This window comes from Leopardus geoffroyi, chromosome B4 (genome assembly GCF_018350155.1).
Source record: "Leopardus geoffroyi isolate Oge1 chromosome B4, O.geoffroyi_Oge1_pat1.0, whole genome shotgun sequence".
Lineage (NCBI taxonomy): Eukaryota > Metazoa > Chordata > Mammalia > Carnivora > Felidae > Leopardus > Leopardus geoffroyi.
In genome coordinates this window covers 72,789,854-72,810,926 of record NC_059341.1, presented here as the reverse complement: position 1 = coordinate 72,810,926, position 21,073 = coordinate 72,789,854, and the positions used below count along the sequence as shown (strand labels likewise).

At 37.1% G+C, this 21,073-nt stretch overlaps 1 long non-coding RNA gene across 1 annotated transcript in view; it reads right to left on the bottom strand.

Annotated features, from left to right (window-relative positions):
* The window catches only part of LOC123590614, a 42,239-nt gene extending 22,296 nt beyond the window's left edge, over nucleotides 1–19,943 (bottom strand). The window contains exons 1-3 of the long non-coding RNA XR_006708873.1: nucleotides 19,859–19,943; nucleotides 19,481–19,572; nucleotides 1,960–2,105 (exon numbers count right to left, since the gene is read on the bottom strand). This is a non-coding gene — a long non-coding RNA (uncharacterized LOC123590614). The remainder of the gene's footprint in view (nucleotides 1–1,959; nucleotides 2,106–19,480; nucleotides 19,573–19,858) is intronic.
* Between the last annotated feature and the right edge of the window lie 1,130 nt (nucleotides 19,944–21,073).

The following is a 21,073-nucleotide window of genomic DNA, read 5'->3' as shown; positions in this document are numbered from 1 at the left end:
AAGTTAGAGGATGTTATCAAATAACCTGGGACAGACATGGATCCTCAGGGCTGAGCATGGAAGGTTGCCACAAGAAGAGTCCACACAATGACCCCATTGTGGTTGGGCTACGAGAGAGATTATAAAAGAGACCAAGGGCAGTGTGAAGAAATGTCCCAGATGATGATACAAAAACAGAATGTCTCAGGGACCTCAAAGTTTGCCTTGCAATCTTATTAATCAGAACAGCCAGCTATTTGAAGAATTTGTATTAATACCTGGAACTATTCTCTTGAGTTCCTCAAATATCCACTATATTTTTGAGAAAGTAAGGATAAGTTATAAATGACTACCTTTGTTCTTCTGCCTTTTAAAAAAAGTATTATCACGTGAAGAGGATTCATGGTAGCTATGTATACACATCACTGCAGCAGAATTGGATGGGAAGAGATTTACGCCCACACTAATTCACTCTTGCCCTGGAGTTAACCCTGACAGTGGTGAAACTGGCATGTGTTTGGACTAAAGTTGCCAGATTTAGCAAATAAAAAATGGGACATCCAGTTAAATTTGAATTTCAAATTCAAATTCAAATTCAAATTTAACCATGTGTTCTGTATTTTATCTGGCAACTCTACTTTGGAACTAATGGGGAGTGTCCATTTCTCATAGACATATTTGTCATATTTATATAGAAAGCAACTCAAACTGGTAATTGAATATTCAGTCCAATTCACAAAACAATTACTGGGCAGGCACTTCTTTTTTGTGAACTATTGTGCTAGGCTGTGGGGAAATCAAACATGATTAAAACATCGTCACTGTTTCTTGCATGCTTATAATCTAAAGAGAAAAGCATTTGTGTAAATAACCATCAATAACACAAGGCAGAAGGAAATGTGCCAAATAGATTGTGTATTAAGACTGCAGAGAAAAGGGGGTGCCTGGGTGGCTCAGTTGGTTGAGTGTCTAACTTCAGCTCAGGTCATGATCTCATGGTTCATGAGTTCGGGCCCCGCATCGGGCTCTCTGCTGTCAGCACAGAGTCTGCTTCAGACCCTCCAATCTCCCTGTCTCTCTGCCCCTCCCTGCTCATGCTCTCTCTCAAAAGTAAATAAACATTAAAAAAAAAAAAAAGACTACAGAGGAAGGAGTGATTAAATTTGATGGAAAGGATCTGGGTAGAACTTGGAAGAATATGCAGCTTCTCTGTCAACAGAAAAGGGAGAGAAGGTATTCCAGGCCCAGGGAACAGTTAACATGAGCAAAACCTTGGAGGGATGAATACTCATGGTCATGTTGAGAAATGGTGAGCAGACTAGTACCGGGGGCACAGGATGCACAGAAAAACGAGGTGGAGTTGTTGCTGAAAAAGGTAGGTTAGGGCTGGATGGAGGATGGTCTCGGATGTTATGCTAATGGTTAAGACTTACTTTCATGAGCAACAGTATGGAGGTGGAGGAAGGGCTTATTTTTTTATTTTTTGAGGTTAAAGTATTCTAAAATGAAAGAGCATAATCCATCCTGTTTCGGATGACACATCTGTAGCAATGTAATGAGGGATGGGTGAGGCAAGAATTTAGAGGCAGGGAGTTTTAGTTTAGCAGGATGATTGCAATTATTGCCAAATTGGAAATTATACTCATGACGTTAGGAAAAATTAGCCACTCTCTCTTAATGTACTGAAAAGCCTACTTTCTGGTTTTGAGGTAGAGTAAGAGCCCCTTTGATGCTCCTTCTGTTGTTGATCCTGGCCGCTGAGGTCCTACTTGGCCCATATTTGCATTTCCTTCCTCATAGCTGGCAGCTTTGTATCCCCCTGCATACATGCCTAAGTGGTCCACAAGGCAGTTCTCAGGATAACAAATACCCCTAAACCTCTGTGCACTGGAAACTTGGACTCATGGCTCTGTTCCTAAGGTAAAGGGAAGTGCTTGTGGTGGTTACAGGGATTAGGAGAAGCATGAATAAATTACTTACCAAGAACTTCTTCTCTCCACAGATTTGTAATTTCATGTTCTTTATGGAAAGGATAATTTTACTTTTACTATTAAGCACGTATCTTCATTTACATGCTCAATGCCATCTTTGTTTAAGTTGAGTTTCCTTACTGACCACCTTTGCATCTGTAATAAGAGAGAAAACAAATCAATACCCATAATGGTAACTAAAACTCATTAACTATTATTAAACACTTCAGATTTTCTAATCACTCTATTAAGTGCTTTATATGAATTACCTCATTTAATCTTCCCACTGCCCTATGAAAGGATCAGACATTATTAAGAGATCATTCATACAGGAAGAACAATGAAAAAAATCATGAGAATTATTAAAATTCTAAAAGGTGTGTCAAAGACATGCAAATTATTTTTAAAAGATGCCATTTTCACTTATTAATTTGGCACATATTAAGAAGAAATAACACCAAGTGATGGTTCCAATATAGTTTCATGTACTACTAGTAGGATGAACAATGGTAAGACTTTTCTGGAAGGCCAGTTTTCAGTAAGTAAAATTTTCATGCCCCATGATCTAGAAATTGTATGTGAGGAAATTTGTGCCAGATAAATAATGAGAAAGGTATAAAAGATTACAGTATAAGGATGCTCATTACCATATTATTACCGGAAAATGGAAAAGACCTAAATACTTAAGCATAAGATTTTATGACTTATGAATTTTTTCATGACTTATGACTTAAGAATCTTTTTAAAGACTTGTGAATTGTTTTTTAATTGCTGCTACAGGCATATTTGGTTAGGGGGATGGAAAATGACTTTTTTGTTCATTCTTTAACTTTCTTTGAGAAAGGTATTAAAGCAGTTTAAAAGTGCTTTCCACTTTAAGACACTATAGATTACAATACAAATAGTATTTAAAAAGAAATTAAACTTCCTTCTTTATTTTTCTTTATCCTCTACCGTATCCATACAGTGGAAGCATAAACATGGCTTAAAAGTTTACAGTTATTTTTTTTTATCTTTTTCATTAACAATCATTCTTCAAACCATAAATTTTAGGAATTATCATATAATAATTTATACTTATGCAATTCAGCCATCGTATCAGTCTTGTGATATTGTTAATGATTTTTCTCTTTGAGTCTTTCCCCATAGGCTGGATTCAGGCTCTAGTGAGCCATTTTTTAAAAATTTTCTTTAACATTTGTTTTATTTCTCAGTGACAGAAAGAAGTGATGTGAGCACCTAGGCAAGCCATCGAACTCCTTTTTGACTGCTTAAATGAAATACTAAAAAAAAAATAAATAAATATCTTGAGCTCTGTGCTGCTTCAATTTGCTCCTGTTAATTCTTTAGATGTAATTTCTCCCTCAACATACAAACTTGGTTTCATTTAGTCTTTTTGAGTCTAGTGGGCTCTCTAAATTTTTCTCTCCACCTGACAGTCAAAAGAGCTCCTGGTTTCTGTACGGATTAAGTCAGGAAGCAGTTTTTAACTACAACAAATTGAAACGTTTGCACAAGGAAGTGTTGCTTTTATAAGTGATGGGAAACTTCAAATTTGATTACAAGCAACCTTTGGCTTCCTATCTGTTCAACAATAGGCCATGTTGTTAAGGGCAATTTCCATGCACAGCATGTGGGTCCCATTTTTTCATCCTTAGACATGGTTGTTTACTGTTCAGCACTGTTTATGCATTTTAATCAGGCTTTTTCAGTCTCCCTTAATAAATCACTACAAAGCAAATGTACCAAAACAAGAACTATTATGCAGTATTGGTTGCCCTTCCACATTATTTGCTGCCCTCGAGTTTCACTCAGTACCCAAATTTTAAAAATAATGACAACAAGAACAAAATCCATAGCCAAGAGTATTATATTTAGAATTGCAACATTTCTGGCTAAATGCGCTCTTTGAGCTCCATTCTTTAACAGTAGGAGCCTGACTTTAAAATTCAGTTCAAGCAAGAATGACTTAACAATTGGAACCTGCCATCAGTCCTTGGGACTGAAAGTCTTTTTGATGGGATGAAGCTGACAGCCTAGTTCCTGCCTGGCAGGCATTCACATGGAATGGGCCTGTATTAGTATAGATAAATGTTTAGACATTCAGGTATCTTGCTGTCTGAGAAGAGTATTGCTGGTTAAGGCAATGGTAAGCAGAGGAAAAAGAGTTCTCAGGCATTCATGCCTGAGTGGGGAAAGACAATGGCTTGTTAGCATCATCTGGCAAGTGGGCAAAAGACAGCCTGACCTATCTCTTCCCTCCTGAGAGCTAAACTTTCATTTGCTTTTAAATGAACTAAGGAAAAAGTACATTCTTTTTTTCCCCAAGACTTTGTTGTTGTTGTTGAATTAAATGGATTTTCTTAACTTTGGTTTCTAGCATCAGAGGCAGATTATTACAAGCTATAATATTGCAAAGCACAGACCAGAGGTAAGAATGCCCTGAAAGAAAAAGAAGGCAAGGGACATTGTGCAATGCAGATTTGCATTTTAAAACATGATAGCATTTAGAATTTAGATCCATCGATCAACAGTGACATATTTTAGAATAGTCACTGGAAAATTAACAGCATAAATATGTATGACAATTTGAGGCTCAGGAAGAGAGTTTACCAAATATAAGAATTATTGGAAAATACGTTAAGTGAGTAGATAGTCTCCAAACCAAGTAATTATTTGAAAATGTTTATGTTAACCTACTTTACAAAACATCTTGTGTTACCCTTTGACATCACTTGCATAAAATCCTCTGGAGTCCCCTAGAATTCCACAAGGGCAGGTGCTATGAATAATGCCTCACAAACCTAGCCAGCCAAAGTGCTATTTTGGACATGGTCTAGAGAAAATATTTCATGAGTGAGAAATCAAATTGTCATGTGTTTAATTAAGAGGTAGATATGAGTGTTTGAGCATTTTTTTCTGAAAGGATTCATCCTGAAAGTGACAGGCATACCTTTTAAGGTGTTCTGATTCCTGCACATCCAACAGTATAGTACAAAAATATTCCATCTGAAAAATATGAGCTTGGTATTTAATTTACAAGTTTTCTAAACTGTATCAAGCTGCCTGGAAAGTCACTCTTCACCTATTCGTTTTGCCTATACATTTTTATTCCTTTTTTTATTTTTTCAAATAATTTTTTTCTCCAACTCAGGTTCTCAAGCCTTGATTTCTTTTCTCATGATGCCCTCCTTGCTGTTGGTTGCATTAGGGATAAATAACCTGGAAAATACTACATTTTCACAACCTAATTTAGTTTTTCAGTAAATTCACTACAATTCTCTTTGTTTCTTTTTTTAATTTTTTTTTTTCAACGTTTATTTATTTTTGGGACAGAGAGAGACAGAGCATGAACGGGGGAGGGGCAGAGAGAGAGGGAGACACAGAATCGGAAACAGGCTCCAGGCTCTGAGTGAGCCATCAGCCCAGAGCCTGACGCGGGGCTCGAACTCACGGACCGCGAGATCGTGACCTGGCTGAAGTCGGACGCTTAACCGACTGCGCCACCCAGGCGCCCTGATCTCTTTGTTTCTTAATCCATGGCCCTTTGAGGCACAGACTGTTAACACCTAATATTAATTCACCTCTTTCACTTTCATGAATGAACACACATTTTACATAGGTCATGGACTATATTTCTAGGTTGATGTGATGGTGTTCTAGCCAATAAAATGTAAACAAAAATATTGTGTCTCCCTGGAATATAGATGTGATGTTGAAGCTCTAGCAGCCGTATGGACCTTGAGTATTAGAATCACATTCTGTGGATGGCAGAGCTATGAACTGGAAGGATCCTGAGTCTTTGGTAACTTTCTAGTAAATTCTAGTCTTGAGCTATTTTAGATTTCTCTGTCATATACAACTGAAATAATTGAAATGGATACATGCTGACTCAAGTATGGGGAATAGTTAAGAAAAAAAAAATGAGAGTTTGACATGATTAGCAGAAACTTAAACTATTTAAAAAAACATAAGAAAAAAAAAGAGACAGCTTACTCCAGCTTTAATTTTTATATTCAGCAATTTCCCTTTTAGATATACCTAAATATCTATTTTAATCTGTAAATGTTTAGGATTTGGATAAACTCTCCATGTGGCCTGCAGTAAAATCATTGATTGGAAAAATATATAGGATTATTGGCATTTCACAAAGTTTTATATACAATATGTGGTACACAGTCAGTAATAATGTGGCATATAAGGAGATTAGTCAGCATAAAGACAATCAGTAGAGACAACAGACAATAAACACAGAACCGTAAGACCACTAGATATTAAATTAATAAGACACTGGTTTTAAAATAACCTGCTCGCTAAGTTCAAGGAGATAAAAAATAAAATAAAATAAAATAATTTAGCTCATGAGTTGGAAACTACAAAAAATAACAGCACATTTGACTCCTCCAAAAACCCCTTATCCAAACATAAATTTTGCAAGTAAAAAATACAACCAAAATTAAGAAATCAGTGGGTGGATTAACAGTAATTTACACACAACTGAAGAGAGAACTGGTGAATTGAAAGAGCTTGGAAGAAAATATCTAAACTTCAGATGAAGATCTAAGCAAAATGTGAGGAGATAAATGCGAAAAACACAGAAGAAAGAATATAAAGGTCTAATCCACATTTAATTGGAGTGCCAGGAAGACATAACACAGAAATGGGAAGAATCAATATTTGAAGAGATAAAGGGTGACTTTTTTTCAAAAACTGCTAAAAGACAACAAATCACGGGTTTAAGAAACTATATGATTGGATTCAGGACAAATAAAATGATATGCACATCTGAATCCATCATAGTAAAACTGAAGAATAACAATTAAAAAGAGGAAAAACATCTAGGGGAAGAAGAGATTACATTGAAGAAAGAGCAGTCTGAGAGATGCTCTCTCAATAGAAACAATGAAAGCCTGAAAGCAATAATATGAACGGATGCACCAATCTAGAATTCTTTATACCCAATCAAAATATCCTTCCATAATAAAGATGAATTAAACAAAAATGGTGAGAATTTTCTACCAGAAGATCCATAGTAAATAAAACCTGAAATATATTTTTCTGGAAGAAGGAAAGTGATACTAAATAGAAATTCAGAGAGTAAGAGTGGGAAGATGAATAAAAGAAATGGTAAAAATTTCAGTAAACATAAATTATTATGTATTTATGAATATGTATTTACAATTATAAATAATTATAAACAACAATTATTATGACTTATGTAGTTTAAAGAATATAGAGGACTTGAAATATATGACAATAATAGCATGTAAGTTGGGAGGAGAGTTAATAGTGTCCAAGTATTCCAAGGTCCTTTCATCACCTCAGAAGAGAGTAAAAGCATCAACTAAGCTTACTTTGATAGTGGCACCTGGGTGGCTCAGTTGGCTAAATGTCTGACTCTTGATTTTGGCTTAGGTCATGATCTTATGGTTTGTGAGATCTAAGTTCCATGTTTTGCTCTATACTGACAGCATGGGGTTTGCTTTGGATTCTCTCTCTCTACCCCTCCCCTGCTCATGTGCTCTCTCTCAAAATAAATAAATAAACTCAAAAAAAAGATTACTTTGATAAATCAAGTATGCATGTTGAAATCTCTGGATAATTACTACAGAATAATAAAACAGCATATAACTAATTTCGAAGCTGACTAAGGAAAATATGAAGTAGAAAAACAATTGATCTAAAAGAAGGGAAGAAAGGAGAAAGGATAAAAAGGAATGTAAAAGACATGGGACGAATAAAAAGCTGAGTAAAATGATATATTTTAATTCAAGTAAATCAACACTTGCATTGAATATTAATAGATTAAATACTCCAATTAAAGAGAGGATTATCAGATTGGATTAAAATATCTAATTTTATATCTTTATAAGAGACACATCCAAAGCATGTATATATTCAGGAAGGCTAAAGGTAAAAGGATGGAAAAGGTTCCTTTTTGCAGGTAGATGAAACAATTATAAAAGGGGTGCCTGGGTGGCTCAGTCAGTTAAGTGACAGACTCTTAGTTTAAGCTCAGGTCATGATCTAACAGTTTTGTGAGTTTGAGCCTCACTGTTAGTGAGGAGCCCAGTTGGGATTCTCTCTCCCTCCCTCTCTTTCTTCCCCTCCCCTGCTCATGATCTTTCTCTCAAAATAAATAAATAGACTTAAAAAAAAAAAAAAAAGAAAGTAGGGGCACCTGGGTGGCTCAGTCGGTTAAGTGACCAACTTCAGCTCAGGTCATGATCTTCGTGGGTTTGAGCCCTGCATTGGGCTCTGTGCTGACAGCTCAGAGCCTAGAGTCTGTTTCGGGTTCTGTGTCTTCCTCTCTCTCTCTGTCCTTCCCCCACTCACACTCTGTCTCTGTCTCTCAAAAATAAATAAACGTTAAAAAAAATTTTTTTTAAAAGAAAGTAAATAGTGGAAAATAATGAATATAAAAGCAGAAATGAATGAAATAAAAAGCAAAGAGACTGATTAAGAAAAAAAAATAAAGACATAAATAATATGTGAAGAATCAAAAAGGTTACATGTTTGCAAAACATGCATATATTAAAAAGATAGTAAGAGAATGTTACAGATAATTTTATACCAATATATTAATGAATGAAGTGAAATACATTCTTGGAAAAATATATTTGATTCAATATTGACACAAGAAGAAATAGAAAACCTGAATATTCTTACAGTTATTAAAAATAACTTATAATTAAATACTTTCCTACGAAGAATACAACAGGCCCACATGGTTTAACTATCAAGTTCTAAAATATATTTAAAGAAGAAATAATTTCTACTCTTGCAAACCTCTTCCAGAAAACTGAAAAAGACTTTTATGAAATCACTTAATCAAGCCAGCATATCTTCAGTCCAAAATCTGACAATGGCATTGTGAGAAAGGAAAACTAAAGGTCAATCTTATTTAAAATATGGGTGAAAAGAGCAAACCAAATTCAGCAATCTCCAAAATGGGTAACAGACTAATTACATCACAAACAAGTTGGGTTTCCAGGAATTCAATTTGCAAATAATTGAATGTTTGTCACATTAACAAAATAAAGGAGGAAAATCATATGATAATTTAAACAAATGCAGAAAAATTCAGCCTGCATTTATAATTTAAAGAACACTTTTAGTAAACTAGAAATGGTTTTACTGGTAAAGGGTTTCTGAAAAACCTTATAGATGTCATTATGCAATGTTGAAAACTTTCTCTTGAGATAAAAAACAAGACAAGGTATTTGCTGTCGTTGTATCTATCCCACACTGAATTGGAGAATATATCAAGATACTCTTATGAGCAAGTAACAGTACGTCCAGTTAGATATGGATTAAATAATGAGGACATTTTCTTATCTAACAGGACGGAACTCTAATAAAACCTCCCTGGGTTTGCCCAGTGGCTTAGGGATGTCATCAAAGACCCAAGCTCTTTCTGCTTTGTCCCCCTCAGGTTGGCCCTCTGGCTTGTCCTTTCATAGTTCACAACTTGGCTGCCACAGCTTCAGACATCAGAGAGACAGAACAATATTGGCCGAAAAAGAATGGCGTTGCCTTCCATTCTCTATTTAACAGGAAGGAAAACCTGTCCTAGAATATCCCTGACAGACTTTTTTCACATCCCATTGGACAGGACTGGATCACAGATACTACCTAACTTTAAGGGAAGCTAGGGGAATAGTTGGTGTTCTAGCCTTTGTAGGAGCGTGAATGCTCTGTCAACAAGAAAAGGGCAGAGGAGATGGGTAGAGACAGTTTTTGTATAAGGGACAATAATAGTGCCTGCCATAGACAGCTTAAGTAACTCACTCAAGGTCACATTTCCTTTTTTTTTTTTTTTAATATTTTTTAATGTTTATTTATTTTTGAAAGAGAGACAGTGTGAGCAGGGGAGGGGCAGAAAGAGAGGAAGATACAGAATCCAAAGCAGTGCCCAGCTGTCAGCATAGAGCCAGATGTGGCGCTCGAACCCACAAACCATGAGATCATGACCTGAGCTGAAGTCAGATGCTTGACCAACTGAGCCACCCAGGCGCCCCAAGGTCACGTTTCTTGTAAGTGGTAAAGCTGGGATTTGAACCCAGGCAGCCTGACTCCAGAGACCATGCTCTGAATGTCCAAGCTTTCTCAAGCTTTTATTTCTGTAAAAGCAATGAATTTTAACTGTAACTTAACTCTTTTTCTCCAGAACCTATAAAATGATCTGGGTATACAGACTCTCAGTGCCACCCTCAACGTCTCTGTTGTATTCTATTACAGTATTCGCAGCAATTCATTGACAATCATCGAGAAGTTTAAATAAACTAAAATTCATCTGTTTTCCACAGAAAAGTTTTGATTTCACATAGAATTCTTTTAGAAGTAATTATTTATAACATTCAGGAATTTAAAAATCAATCTATTATGTGTGTTTGAAAGAATGTGAGAACAGCTCATCAACTTTGAAAAGCAGTAATATGCATACAAATCACATAAAAGGTTTATAATAAGAAGATTAAGTATCACTAAGCAGAAAAAGAAACACAAAATACAAGGGCACATTTAAAAATAAAATGGGTACATCTTAAAATAAATCTTTTCAGCAAAGTTAAAACAGTAAAATATGCTTATGTAGGGAAAAAGTTGTAAAACTGTGAAATCATCATATTTTCACTTCACTACATTTAATATTCTATGCACACCATTATAATAGAATAATTATACCTATTTATCAACTGTGGTAATAAGAGAAGATATAGTTAATGGATTTAAAAAATTCTAAAGTAGTTTTAATTATATAAACAAAAATTAGTTTTTATAAGCATGTATGTATATGTGTGAATATGTATTTAGAATCGGTAAACAAAGTAACTTTGTGAAATTAAGTTACTTTTGGCTCTAATCATTACTATGAGACCAGAGTCTTTTGACTTCCATACTCTGCAATTGTATTTTGCATATTAAAAAAAGGAACATGTAGATGCTAATCTTCTCCAGTTTCCAGCCCAACTTGGGTGGTATTTTATTTTCACTTCTTGTGTGGATACTTTGATGGTTCACAAATCAAAAATGACTATTCACGGTCCTATGCTGTTTATCTCCAAAAGGCACTGGCCAGGCTTGTCTGGCATTAGGGAAAATGAGGTAAAGGCAGCAGAACCGCCTGGGCCTGGAAGTGGAATAGTTGCCCCTTTACTCCCTTTTGTCTCCTAACAGCTGTTCTTAGCTCTAAAAAACATCCTTGCCTTTTGAAGAATTATATTGGGTTATCACCCTTCGTTCCACCACACTGTAAGCATCTACAATCCTTCTAGTCACTTGTCTGTATTCACTGAAGGTTTTAGCATATCTCTTACTGCTTTTCAGATGACTGCATGTGACTCAGTGACTTGTCATCAGTGTTGGTCATCTCTGTTTCCACATGACTGTTTCATCCCACACCCTGAAACTTCGGTTCGTCCCTGACCTTGTCCTCTACTATGACCTTATTCTTTCACTACACCCAGGAACCTATGCCCATAGAACTTGTCATTACCAGAAAGACAAAACAAAAAAACAACACCCGATGCCCTCCCACCCTCACAAAACTAATGACCCCCACCCCCACCCCGCCCCTGCCATCTTAGTCAGTTTGGGCTTCTGTAACATAGTATCATAGACTGGGTGGCTTAAACAGCAAACATTTGTTTCTCACAGTTCAAGAAGTTGGGAAATCCAAGATCAAGGCACTGGTATATCAGGTGGTTGATGAGGGCACTCTCCCTGGTTTGTAGCCATTTTCTCATATCCTACATGGCTGAGAGAAAAATCATCTCTCAACTCTCTTCTTTTTTTTTTTTTTTTTTATTATTTTTAATGTTTACTTTTGAGAGAGAGAAAGAGAGACAGAGCATGAGTGTGGGAGGTGAAGAGAGAGAGGGAGATACAGAATCTGAAGCAGGCTCCAGGCGTTCAACTGCCAGCACAGAGCCCAACGTGGGGCTCAAACTCATGAACCGTGAGAGCATGACCTGAGCTGAAGTTGGACATTTAACTGACTGAGCCACCTAGGCACCCCTCGAATCTCTTCTTGTAGGTATACTTATGCCATTCAGACGGCTCCACTCTCATGACCTAATTACCTTCCAAAACCCCATCTCCTGATACCACCACATACGAATTTGAAGGGGACACATTCAGTCCGTGACACCTTCAACAGCAAGCATGCAGCTCTCTATCGAGTACCACCTCCTATATTTTAACTCCGATCCTCAAACACTCTGAATTTAACAATCCTTTGATCCCATGGGGATTTTTAATTTATTGATCCTACCAACTTTTTCAGTTATCATTTACCCTGTGTACTTACATGTCTTTTTACCCCGCTTAGATTCCATGGCTAACCATTATAATCACTCCCTTCCACCTAACCTCAACTTCTTGCCCCTCTGTCCCCCTGTCGTACTCACTGGTAAAACCCAACCATACTTAGGTACAACTCTGTCTGCTCTGTGCATGCTCCTGCTGGAGCTAAACTCACAACTACACAACCATACAATTTAAAATTTATGACCACAAATCTTAAGCCAGAACTCCAACACTTACCTAGCCAATTCACTTCCTCAATTCTTTGAGAATCTTGAAAAAAAAAAATAGTTTCCTTTCTCTTTGAACATAAAAAGAACTCCTGTGCCACTCACACACAGTGGATATTTTTATTTACTGTACTAAATGGAAGAGTAAACAGTTAAGAACTCTCTTATTTTCCTTAGGAGTGCTGACAATACTCACTCCATCTTTGGCCCTTCATCTTGCTCATGTTTGCATAATGACCTACCTCACTCAGGACTATGTGTTCCAGTATCCTTGGAGGTTAACCCATGTCTTGACTGCAATGCAGAAAGGCTTTTTCTGAGAACCTCTCTAGTGCACAGATGGCACCACTTTATTTTTAATTAACATTTTTTTGAGTGTAGTTGAAATACCATGTTACATTAGTTTCAGGTGTACAACTTAGTGATTTTCCAAGTTTATACATTATGCTATGTTCACCACAAGTATAGCTACCATCTGTCCCATTACATCACTATTACAGTATCGACTGTATTCCTTATGCTGAGCATTTTATTCCTATGACTTATTCATTCCATAACTAGAAACCTGTATCTCCCTCTCCCCTTCACCCATTTTGCCCAACTTCCCACCCCCTCCCTTCTGACAACCACCAGTTTGTTCTCTGTACTTATAGCTCTGATTCTGCTTTTTGTTTATTCATTTTTTTTAGATTCCATTTATAAGTAGAATCATATGGTATTTGTCTTTCTCAGTCTGACTTATCTCACTTAGCATAATACCCTCTAGGTCCAGTCATGTTGTCACAAGTGGCTCATTCTGATCTTTTCTTATGGTGGTGTAACATTCCATTGTGTATACACATATATATATACCACATTTTCCTTACCCATTTATCTACAGATGGACACTTAGGTTACTTCCTATCTTGGCTATTGTAAATAATGCCATATGTAATGTAAACATAGGGTGGATATACCTTTTTTAAAAATTTATTTACTTTGAAAGAAAGAGCATGCTCGCACAAGTAGGGGGAAGGGCAGAGAGAGAAAGAGAATTCCAAGAAGGCTCTATGCTGTCAGTGCAGAGCCTGATGTGGGACTGATCTCAGAAACCGTGAAATTATGACCTGAGCCAAAATCAAGAGTCAGATGCTTAACCAACTGAGTCACCCAGACACCCTCATGTATCTTTTCAAATTTGGTAAATACCCAATACTAGAATTATTGGATGTTATTTCTATTGTTTTGAGGAACCTCCATACTGTTTTCCACAGTGGCTGTTCTAATTTACATTCCTACCAGTAGTGCCCATGGGTTCCTTTTTCTCCACATCCTCACACACTTACTGTTTCTTGTCAATTTCACTGTAGCCATTCTAACTGGTGTAGGTTGATAACTCATTATGGTTTTGATATGCATTTCTCTGATGGTTAGCCACGTTGAGCATCTTTCATGTGTCTGTGGCCATCTGTATGTCTTCTTTGGAAAAATGTCTATTCAGGTCTTCTGTGCATTTTTTAATCAGATTCTTTTTTTGGTGTTGAGTTGTAAAATTCTTTAAATATTTTGCATATTAATCCCTTATTTGATCTATCATTTGTAAATATCTTCTCCCATTTAGTAGGTTGTTTTTTTGTTCCTTTGCTGTGTGAATGTTTTATTATTATTTTAATCTTTATTTATTAATTTATCTTAATTCCAATATAATTAACATGCAGGGTTATATTAGTTTCATGTATATAATATAGTGATTGAATATTCTATATATTAGTGCTCATCAAAATAAGTGTACTCTTTTTTAAAATATTTTTTAATGTTTCTTTTATTTTTGAGAGAGAAAGAGTCAGAGAGAGAGGGAGTACAAATGGGGGAGGGGCAGAGAGAGAGGGAGACATAGAATCTGAAGCAGGCTCCAGGCTCTGAGCTGTCAGCACAGAGCCTGACATGGGGCTTGAACTCATGAACTGTGAGATCATGACCTGAGCTGAAGTCGGACACTTAACTGACTGAGCAACCCAGACACCCCATAAGTATACTCTTAATTGTCCTTCACCTATTTCAAACATTCCCCCATCTGCCTTCCCTCTGCCAACCACGTTTGTTCTCTTTAAGAGTCTGTTTTTCAGTTTGTCTTTTTTGTTCATTTCTTTTGTTTTTTTAAATTCCCTAAGAGTGAAAACATGTGGTATTTGTCTTTTTCCGACTTATTTCACTTAGCATTACACTCTCCAGATCCATCCGTGTTGTTGCAAATGGCAGGATTTCACTCATTTTTATGGCTGAGTAATATTCCATTGTGGACACACACACACACACACACACACACACACACACGCAACACACATCTTCTTTACCCATTCATCTATCAATGCACACTTGAGTTGCTTCCTTATCCTGGCTATGTAAATAATGCTGCAATAAACACATGAGTGCATATCTTTTCAAATTTCATTTTCATTTTTTTAGGGTAAATACCCAGTATTTACTGGATCCTATAGTAATTCTATTTTAAATTTTTTGAGGAACCTCCGTAATATTTCCTACAGAGGCTCCAACAGTTTGCATCCCCACCAACACTGAGTGAAGGTTTTTATCTCTACATCCTCGCCAACAATTGTTTGTGTTTTTTATTTGAGCCATTCTGACAGGTTTGATGTGATATCTCATTGTGGTTTTCACTTGCATTTCACTGATGATGAGTGATGTTGAGCATCTTTTCATGTGTCTGTTGGTCATGTGTCTTTGGAGAAATGTCTGTTCATGTCTTCTGCCCATTTTTAAATTGGATTATTTAGGGGGGTGGTTTGTGTTGAATTGTAGAAGTTTTTTATACATTTTGGATATTAACCCCTTACTGGATATGTCCTTTGCAAATATCTTTTCCTGTTCAGCCAGGTATCTTTTTGCAAAACTTTTCATTTTGATGTAGTCTCAACAATTTATTTTTGCTTTTGTTTGCCTTGCCTTAGGAAACATATCTAGACTAATGTTCCTATGCCAATGTGATAGAAATTACTGCCTATGCTCTCTTCTAGGATTTTTATTGTTTCAGGTCTCACATTTGAATCGTTAATCTATTTGGAGTTTATTTTTGTGTATGATGTAAGAAAGTGCTTTAGTTTCATTCTTTTACAGGTAGCTGTCCAGTTGTCCCACCACCATTTATTGAAAAGACTATCTTTTACTCATTGTAGATTCTTGCTTCTTTTGTCAATAGATTAATTGACTATATAATCATGGGCTTATTTCTGGCATCTCTATTCTGTTCTGTCGATCTTTGTGTCTATTTTTGTGCCAGTACCACACTGTTTTGATTACTATATCTTTGTAGTATATATTGAAATCTGGTTTTATAATACATTCAGCTTTGTTCTTTTTTCTGAGAATTGTTTTGGCCATTCAGGGTCTTCTGTGGTTCCATATAAATTTTAGTATTGTTCGTTCTAGCTTTTGAAACATGCTGTTGGTGTTTTGATAGGAATTTCATTGACTCTGTAGATTGCTTTGGGTAGTATGGACATTTTGACATTAACTTTTCTAATCAAAAAGCATAGAATATGTCTCCATTTGTATCATCTTCAATTTCTTTCATCGGTGTTTCATAGTTGGGAGTACAGGTCTTTCACCTCTTTGGTTAAACTTATTCCTAGGTATTTTATTATTTTTGGTATAATTGTAAATGGAGTTTTTTAAAATTTCTCTTTCTGTGTATAGAAACACTACCAATTTCTGGGTATAAATTTTGTATACTGCCACTTTACTGAATTTATTACTTCTAGTAGTTTTTTTTTCTTTTTGCTGCAGTTTCAGGGTTTTCTATGTACAACATCATGTGATCCGCAAATAGTGACAGTTTAACTTTTTATCACTATGGATACCTCTCATTTATTTTTCTTGTCTGAATGCTGTGGCTACAAGTTCCAGTACTTTGTTGGATAAAAGTGGTGAGAGTGGATGTCACTGTCTTGTTCCTGACCTTAGGGGAAAAGATCTCAGCTTTTCACCACTGAGTCTGATGTTTGCTGTGGACTTTTCATATATGGCCTTTATTATGTCAAGCTATGCTTCCTCTAACTCCACTTTGTTGAGAGTTTTTTTTTTTTTTATCATGACTGGATGTTGAATTCTGTCAAATACTTATTCTACATCTATTGAGATGATCATATGATTTTGTTTTGTTTTGTTTTACTGATATAGTGTATGACATTGATTTGTGAATAGTGAACCATCTATGCATCCCTGGGATAAATCCCACCCGAATGTAGTGAATGATCTTTATAATGTATTGTTGTATGAGGTTTGCTAATATTTTTTTGAGGATTTTTGTATCTCAGGGATACTGGCCTGTAGTTTTCTCTTTTGTTAAAAAAATTTTTTTACACTTATTTATTTTTGACAGGCAGAGAGATAGAGCACAAGTGGAGAGGGGCAGAGAGAGAAGGAGACAGAATCCAAAGCAGGCTCCGGGCTCTGAGCTGTCAGCACAGAGCCTGATGTAGGGCTTGAACTCACAAACCATGAGATCATGATCTGAGCCAAAGTCGGACGCTTAACCAACTGAGCCACCCAGGTACCCTGCAGTTTTCTCTTTTTGTTGTATCTTCACAGAAGGCACTACTTAAGATATATATCCTTTGACTACACCACAATGTCTCTCACTCTATAAAAGCTGTGGATTAAGGCCTAGACTGCAGAGAATAGCTGCATAATGACATGGGTTATCATCTGCCCAACCCCTATCAGTAAGTTACCCTGAATAAAACTCTGTGTAAATGGTATAGAGTTGCTTTCTTCATTTTTTGGTCTTAAAGAGCCTTCGCAGTCTAGAAACTACTTTACTGTCCCTCTTCCACTTAACATTTTGCCACCAACAAATCTACTAACCAATTTATGTCTGTACTCATGGTCTCTGCCATTCTACCTGCTAAAAAAGATGAATTATTCACTCCCCTATATAAAGCCAAATAACCTGGCTGTACATGGACTGAAGTAACCCAATTGTGCAGATGAATACCTTCTCACTTACTCTGGGACTGAATCCCTTCTTTTTCCTGAAATATCATGTTTTCCTTCACATTGGGTTTTTTAATTTTTTAATGTTTATTTATTTTTGAGAGAGAAAGACAGACTGCAAGCCGGGGAAGGGCAGAGAGAGAGAGGGGGAAACAGAATCCGAAGCAGGCTCCAGGCTTTGAGCTGTCAGCCCAGAGCCCAACATGGGGCTTGAAACCACTAGCCGTGAGATCATGACCCGAGTCAAAGTTGGATGCTTAACCAACTGAGCCACCCAGGTGCCTCAACATTGGGTTATTTTTAAGTCCAGGAGCATGCTATAATAGCTCCCTTAGAAAATGAAAAATCCCTCACACATTTCCGTTCAAATACTGTTCTATTACTCTTCTCCCCTTTAGAGTCAAACTCTTCAAGAGATTTCCTTAAATGCACTGCCACTCTCTCTTCACTTATGATATCCTTTGAACCCATTCTAATCAGGCTTTCATTTTCATGACTAGACTAAAATAATAATTGTTAAGGTCCTTGAAAATCTCAATTTGCCAGATCTAATAATCCATTTTATTTAAGAAAGTATTTCCTACAGGAGCACCTGGGTGGCCCAGTCAGTTAAGCATCCAACTCTTGATCTCAGCTCAGGTCATGATCTCACAGTTGGTGAGTTCAAGCTCTATGTCGGGCTCCACACTGATGGTGCGGAGCCTGCTTGGGATTCTCTGTCTCCCTCTCTCTCTCTCCCCCTCCCCTGCTCATTCTCTCTCTCTGCCTCAAAATAAATAGACATTTAAAATATATGTTTTCTATTTAAGAATTAAAGAAAAGAATTAGGCAAAAGAGTTTGGTCTAGAAGCCTTAATGGTCAATGTGATCCAGGAACTAGCAGCATCTTCATCACCTGGAATCTTATTTAAAATGTAGATTCTCAGACCCATCCCCAGCCTTGGGAAATCTCTCTGAGCCTCAGTTCATTCATCTCTAAAACAGGTAATAGTCAATTCTTGATCCCCCTCTTACTCAACCTAACTGCAGCAGTGGACGAGTTGATTCTCTTTCCTTTTCAAATCACTTTCTTTACTTGGCTTCTGGAATGCCACATGGTACTAATTTTCTCTTACCACCTGCAAGTTCTTATCAGTCTCTTGCTAAATACTCTCCTACTCTGTGACCTCTAAGTGTTGAAGTTACCATGGCATGCTTTTTGACTACTGTCCTAACCAGTGTGAGCACACAGGTTATAAACGTTTCTGAGATGTGATTCCTGGAGGTTCCTGGTCATCACCTCTAGCTTCACACAACTTTGTCTGTTTGCCTCTTCAAGTATACAGCTATTATAATTTTTTATGTAGTCAGTGACATAAGAAAGATTAGAAAGCACTGCCCTGGATGATCTAACCCAATTATATTGTTTTAAATACTACTTACATATTGATGATTTCCAAATGTATATATGGAGCCTCAATTCTCCCCTGAACTCCAGACTCCTGTATCTAATGCCCTAAGCAACATCCTTACCTGTATGTCTAATAGGCATCCCAAACTAACACACCAAAGTGATTTCATAGCACCTCGTAGCATCTCATGCAACTTAGATAAAATTAAAAGGAGTAATCCTTGACTCCTAATCCATCAGCAAATATAAGAGCTAAATTCAAAGTAGTCCCCAAGTATGACCACTTTTTATTGCCACTATTACCTCAACCCTAGGCCATGCCACTGTTATTCCTCATATGGACCACCTCATTTCTCTTCCAACTCCCTCCTTGGAGGCTGGAGTGACTATTCCATAATATAAACCAAATCATGTAATTTCCTTGTTTTGACCTTTCATTAGGTCATTGCACATCACACTTAGAATAAAACTGAAAGCCTTTCTGATGACCTATTAAATTGTAAATGACCTGGTTCCAGGTTATCTCCCAATAACATTTCCATTAAATTCCCAAATATCCATGCTGCATCCACACTGGCCTCCTTACTATTCTTAAAAACCAAGTATGCACTCACCTCTGGCCTTGTACTTGTCATTCCTCAGTGTCCAGTCCCTTTTTGTAGGTGGGTGCAGAGGTGAGGTGGTAGAAACAGCAAGAGACTGACATCTAATTTTAAGAAATTGCCACAGTCATGTCAACCTTCAACAAACACTATCTTAATCGGTCAACCATCAACACTGAAGCAATACCCTCCACCACTAAAAGCAATAATTCACTGAAAGCTAGGATGATTGTTAGCATTTTTAGCAACAAAGTATTTTTAAATTAAGGTATGTACATTTTTCAGACATAATGCTATTACACACAATAGACACAGCATAGTGTACATGTGACTTTTATATGCACTTAAAACCAAAAAAATTCATTTGACTCATTTTATTGTGACACTCACTTTTATGTGTGATCTGGAATTGAAGCCACAATAACTCTGAGATAGACGTGTAAAATAAAAACAAAACCTACTGATATAAAACAACTAGAAATTACAGGATACAATATGGCATTATTCTTTTAAAATACATAGTTTGGGTTTCAGTTTCAATTCTTCAATTTGCATCTTCCCAAGAGCTCATCTTGGCAGATGAGGGAAAATTGGCAGAAGTAGCCACAAAGCATCTCTAGAGTGATACCCATGAAAGTCAGATGATAGCAGATTTCTACAAGATACAACTCCATTAGAAATGATTACACAATTCAAAATTGCAATACATAAAAAAATAATATAACAGAAGCAAAGTTCATATGACAAACAAAACAATAGGTATAGGACAAATTTCATGAGTTTTTATAACCAGTGGGACTTAAAGCCTATAATTTTAAAAATCAGCATGCTTGGCTCTGGGAGAGCCAGGAGAGCAAGAGGGAAACTGAACTACCACCCTTAAAAAGACAGCACAAATAACAGCCCCTAGAGATACAGGACAGAAGCAACAGTTTGGAAAAGGCCTGGGGGCATAGAGAGGGAGTTATTTACTAATCTCAGAATGTTTCCTGGAGAGACAGAGATCTCTGGAAGACTCCTGCAGAAACAAAGGAGCTAGCAGGTACCATTTCCCTCCCCAGGCCCCAGCATAAATACATGGTCATCTGCAGGAATCAACATAGCGCATAATTCATTACCTAACTTGCTTACACCCTGCCCTGTCTGGCTTTGGAAAATCTGTCTTCTCCAGCCAGGCCTGCCTCAGTCCTGGTGCTATGGGTTCCCTCCACACAGAAACCAGTATGAGCCATGCCAGCACTGTCTCCCTGCCAGCACACTTTATGTAACGTTGGTCCTAGCAGTATGGTGGCAGGTCCCCTCTGGTGGAGGACCAACATGCAAACCTTGCTAAAACTGTGCATCCGAACCTCACATGCTTTTTGGGACTGCACCCTTCACTACAGTCTTGGCCAGAGCCCATTCAAACCAGGGCCACAATCCTGGCAGTATGCAAGCATCTCTGACAGTCACTCCAAAGTGACTTCTGCCATAAGGAGAGGGAAAGGCAACCACACATACTAGTCAGACTGTGGCCCCGGCAGTGGGCTGGGGTCAGACAGCTGGTCTGTTATAGGCCCTGCCCACCAACGAAAGCTTCTCAGGGGACAACACAGGGAAAGCACC